At 36.1% G+C, this 5,954-nt stretch overlaps 1 pseudogene; it reads left to right on the top strand.

Annotated features, from left to right (window-relative positions):
- Window positions 1-367: 367 nt before the first annotated feature.
- On the top strand, window positions 368-2,626 carry LOC149220461 (cullin-1 pseudogene; annotated as a pseudogene).
- Window positions 2,627-5,954: the final 3,328 nt, after the last annotated feature.

Here is a 5,954-nt window from a genome sequence, read left to right as displayed (position 1 = left end):
TCATCATAATATAAGATAATATGAAAAATTACTTAAAATAATCTTAAAAAAAATAAAATATAAATATATATAGTTTAAAAATAGCACCATATAGTTTACTTCTCTATTATTATTATTCTAATTATGGGCATAATGAAATGAAATTAAAATAAATATCATGAACACGCGACGTAACCTGCCGACGGGACATTCACATGCCGGGCCCACATAACCCAGCCTTAACGATATTATAAATACAAAGTTGCAATCACTCGTTTACCACAAACAGATTCTCAACCTTCTCTAGAGTGGAGCGCGTACTCTGCTATCATACCTTCTGATAACCAAGTATTCTCTCCCTAAGAAAACAGTTAGCTTTGGTTTCGAAATGACGAGGAGCAGTGGAAGTATCCTAAACGTGCAGGAAGGATGGGCTATTGTCAACAGGGCCGTGAAAGACAAGAGGTTTGATCTGGAAGAAGGTTGGGCTTTTATTTACAAAGCTATCGTACAGCTGAGTAGCCTGTTGGAAGAAGATGTCAACTTTGAGGTGCGTGTGGACGACAAAATGGCTATTTACACTGTCGTCTACTATATTCGCGAGAAACCGGAACTCTATAATAGATACAGGGATTCCATTAAAGAGTACATAACCTTAACGGTTTCACCGGCTTTGAGGGAACAGACTGATGACCAATTGTTGCCGAGAGAACTTATCAAACGCTGGAAAATTTTCAAGGCCATGCTCCGTTCCATGTTCGCTTTCTTCCAACATTTGGATGTCCGGTATCCCTCCGTTCTTTCAGTCAGAGAAGTTGGAATCGAGTACTTCCGAGACCTTGTTTTTCGGGAAATCCGAATTAATGTGAAGAATGCGGCGATTGTTCTTATTGATGAAGAGCGCGAAGGAGAGCCAAGAGATGAGACCCTTTTGAAAGATATTGTCGCCATTTTTCTGGAGGTTGACATGGATTTCTATACAAATGATTTTGAAGTGGCCATGTTGGAACATACTGCAGATTTCTACTCTCGGAAGGCTTCTTCATGGATTTTAGAAGATTCCTATACGGACTATATGTCAAGGGTGGATGAAGCTTTCATACTCGAGAAGGACAGAGTTGCAAGATATTTGCATAAGAGCAGCGAGCAAAAGGTATTAGAGAATGTAAAGAATGTATTGTTTTCCCATTTGATGACATATCTTCTTGAGGATGAACATTCAAGATGCGCTTCCTTGCTAAGGGAACATAGATATAAAGATATTTTGAGGATGGGGAGGCTATTTGATAGTGTACCTAATGGATGGGAATCAATTGAAAATATTTTTAAGCAGCATGTTATTAGTGAAGTAACATCACCTGTTAAACAAGCTGAAGATGCTGTGCTAAAGCAGAATGCAGGCAGAAGGGATAAAAGTTTATTGTTGCGGGAAGTGTTTGCGTTTGTGAGGAAGGTTATAGAATTACGGGACCAGTATACGAAATATGATGTTGATGTCTTTCAGGAGAATAATATTTTTTCCAGCGTTTTGAAACAAGTATTTGAGGTGTTCTGTAATAAAGGAATTGCAGGAAGTAGCAGTGCTGAGTGGCTGGCTACACTTTGTGATACTGTACTTGAAGAGGATAGCAGCAATGAAACGTTGAGCAGAGACGATGTAATTGAAAATGTGGTGGAATTTGTAGAGTATATCTGGGATAAAGATCGGTTTGTTGAATCCTACGGAGAAAAACTAACTCGTAGAATTCTGCTCGGCAAACGTGCAAATATTGGTTATGTGCAGATCATATTGTCAAAGCTGAAGCAGAAATTTGGTGATCAATTAACGTCAGAGATTGCTGGTATGTTAACGGATTGGACAGGATCCCAGGAGAGACAAAGTAAATTCGATACATATCTTAAAAATAATGGAAATATACATCTGGGAATGGAGTTTACAGCTACAGTGCTGACAACTAGATTTTGGCCAACATACAAGTGCCCTCACATTAATTTACCTCCAGAGATGGTTGGATGTGTTGAAGCATTTACAGACTATTATTCCGCAGAAGCCCAACATCAAAAACTTAAATGGATATATTCCTTGGGATCCTGTACTATAATTGGTAAGTTTGATAGAACATCAATAAAACTGATAGCAACAACTTGCCAAACAGCAATATTATTGTTGTTCAATGCCTCTGAAAAGTTGAGTTATTCCAACATCAAAAAGCACTTGAATTTGGCAGAGGAAGAAATTGATGGACTTCTATATTCACTGGCCTGTGACAAGTACAAAATTCTTCTCAAGGTTCCAGATACAACCACGGTAACTGCATCAGATGACTTCAAAATCAATTTTAATTTTACAGATAAAAAAGGGAAGATAAAACTTCCAATGCCACTGCTGAGCGACAAGAAAAAATCATCATCGGAGGAGGATATTCATAAGGACAGACGTTTTGTTATTGATGCATCGATAGTACGCATTATGAAGGCAAAAAAGGCTTTACAATACAAAATACTTGTGAGTGAATGTGCTCAGGAACTTGAAGGGCTATTCAAGGTAGATTTCATGCAAATTAAAAGGCGGATTGAAGATTTGGTTAAAAGGGAGTTCTTAGAACGAGACAAAAAAGAGGTGGATTTGTTAAGATATATACCTTGAAGAAGCCTATGAAGATAGCACGGAAAGGTGTTGAATGCGTTGGTTTTGCGTTTTCACTCTGTTGTTCTTTATTTTCGTATCATTTAATGTATCATTTAAACTAGATTGGATATCTTTCAGGAAGAAAAGAAGTGGTATCAATGTCCATTCTTGGGTTGAGAGAAAGTTTTTTGTTCCATTTTATTTATCATATTTTATTTTGGAGGATCTGTACAAGGAAATTCAAAATTGTTGTAAATAGGTATTTGGGAAGTTTCATGGAAGTTATAATAATTTTGAGAATATAAATTTTGTGGAACATTTTTTGGTATCATATTTATTATTCTATGTAGTGTATTGTACTAAGAATAGTGTCATTAGAGATATTGTGGTATTTTATATGTTTTGTTATAATAGCTATTTCTAGAACTATTGTAGAAGTTATATACACTTCAATTTCAGCCCACAATCATTATTATGTTTTTTGTGGACATTTTTCTCTGTGTATATTATTTCCAAATTAGGGTTGTAGCATTGTATATGACTAATATTGATAAATTTATGTCATTTTAATGTCACAACCTCAAAACTATAGTTAAGCAAGGGACTTCTATTAAACATAATATTCTCAAGTTTCTATTTTGAAATCCTAGATTTCCTACTTATAGTGGGAGATAACATTCAACATGGATATATTATCTTAGTTCATTGAAGTGTACATAGGTTTATATTCAACTTATGTGGAAGAATCCTACCCTATAAGATTTTAAGTATGAAGAAAATCGCAAGAGATTGTTACTTCAAGTTCAAGGAATTCTAATGCTCATTAATGTGATTCAATTGTTGAAGTAGTCTAGACAAAAGTACTACTTTTAGATAGTCAAGAATAAGAATACATGAAGCACCTTAAGGAATGTTAAAAAAGGGAGAGAGAACATACAATACACCATGAAACTAATCACGAGAACATTGATAAGAAAAATAGACTACATCACAAATTTATGAAAATAGACAGATAAATTTGAGAAGGATTCCATTAACAATAATTACATAGTGTGGCCAATTTAGAGAAATCTCCTTCTAAATGTTAAATAGGGTTGTAGATTCTTTAAGCCGAATAGTGTGGATATTTTCAATTGTCCCTATAAAGATAGATTTAGAGGTTGCTACTCGATTACATGTTCATGGTGATTAGTACAAGTAGGTTATATCGGAGTTATAGGAGAAAAAAATTAGGATTTCGGAGTATGAAGGATATACATTAGATAGTGATGGTTTACTACAATTTCACGGAAGGATTTGCGTGCCATTGAATTAAGAAGTACTTCAATTGATTTTCAGTGAAGCTCATCGAGCCATATACATGTCACATCATATTGTAAGAAGATGTGTGCAGAATTGAAATAAATATTTTTTTGGAAAGGGATGAAAAAGGATATCATGAATTTTATGACAAGGTGAATATAGTGTTACCAAGTAAATGTTGAACTTAGACATCTTCCATGACTATTGCAAGTTCATGCAATACCATAATCAAAATGGGAGGTTATTTTGTTGGACATCATTATGGGGCTACTAATGAAAACAAAGAACCATGATTCTATTTTTTGTGAGGGATAGATTGACCAAAAGTGCTAAATCACACTAGAATATTTTGTATTGGTTCCCTTGAGGCCTTGTAGACCCCACTAAAGTTTAGCACAACTTATTATCCCAAAATAAATGGAAAAATGGAGAGACTAAGAAAACCATAGAAGAAATGTTCGACATGTATGTAATGGATTAACAAAGAATATGGAAATAGTTTTTAGCAATGGTGGAATTTGTATACAACAAAAACTACCATAGTCCCATTAAAAAGGTATCATTTGAGGTCCTCCATGGAAGATATAATGCTCCCTCTCATCACCTTGGAATTCTCCAAGCTCATGGAAGGTGTTACTTTTAGCTAACCTAAACTCCATGGTCTCATTATGAAAATGGGATTACACAATTTCTTATTTTATAAACTTGTTGGAATTAACTTTATATAACAACATTGCATCGTGCTCATTAACTTTCTAGTGATATGATTCTTATCTCAATGTGACCTTTGGATGGAGAGATATGCCCCCTAAAAGTATAACTAATTAGGTGATGCCATGTAGCACCCGCGTGGCCATTGAGCCCTTCATAGCTTGAATCCCTCATGCAATTGGCCAATGGTTAAGCCCTTCATAGCTTGAATCCCCTCCATGTGGCCACCTACTTACATTGAAGACCTATATTAATAATGGGTCCCATTTCCTTCTCCATAGAAAATCAGGGTGTAGGTCCATTATTTTTCATTTATGTGACCATGGTCCTTAGCAAAATCGTGTATATGTCATACACAACCCCACCTTTGCATTAATGTGGCGTCCACATTTCTTAATCTCAATGTCATCATTTTTTCCCCATCATGTTGACATCATATTGATGTCACCTTACCCTGTGACATCCTTTCATGGTTCCATGTATCATCAGAAAATCCTCCCCATGACCACCCCAAATGGCCATTTCTACTTATTGTGTAGCACACTAATAAAATGCTACGTTAGATGATTCATGTCCCTCTAGAATCCTCAGGTGGTGTCCACGTAGCCTCACTAATCCCTTGTGGCACCTACGACCTCAGTCTAGTTAGTGGGTCCTGGTAGGCCTTACGCCCTCAACGAAAATCATGGATTTTCTTATATTTAGTTTAAGTGATATTTGATGGTGCAAGATATTTGGGTCATTGCCATAGGGTCATCCAATTCCCGATCCTTGTAAGCCGGTCATAGCCAAGAGGTCATTGCCTAAAGATACATATCCACACATACAAGAGAGAGCTATCACATACTAAAACTGACCTCTATTGAACCATAGAACTCTATACATCGAACTATACCCTTGATATCGACAAAACCATAGACCTCGAACTCTATGGAACCATAAACATCGAACCTTTCCCAAGAACTCGACCTCGATCTCTCTCCCTTGGTGGAGGTTTTCTACTTTTTCGCTATTATATTTGCCATTCAATTTACTTATTGGGTGGGGAGGTGGAAGAGGTTTGGAATATTGAGCAACGCAAGTCATTCATGCATAATTACATATATAATGATATTGATTTATGATATCTCTAATTACCAATTCTAGTTATTTCATCCTGAAATTCTACATCTCACTGAAAACTACTGCAACATATATAATCTATTTGTTTATTTCATTAGGATACGTAAGCAGGCTCGACCATAAGGCTCGTTAGGGGCTCATCCGAGGTTACGAGGTCAAGGGAGAGGTGAAATCGGTCATTTCCCGAGTGAAAGTGACCCAAAAACGACTT

Source organism: Pinus tabuliformis, chromosome Q (genome assembly GCF_031772625.1).
Source record: "Pinus tabuliformis cultivar Carrire ecotype Pingquan chromosome Q, CPIR1, whole genome shotgun sequence".
Lineage (NCBI taxonomy): Eukaryota > Viridiplantae > Streptophyta > Pinopsida > Pinales > Pinaceae > Pinus > Pinus tabuliformis.
This window is presented reverse-complemented; position numbering and strand designations above follow the sequence as displayed.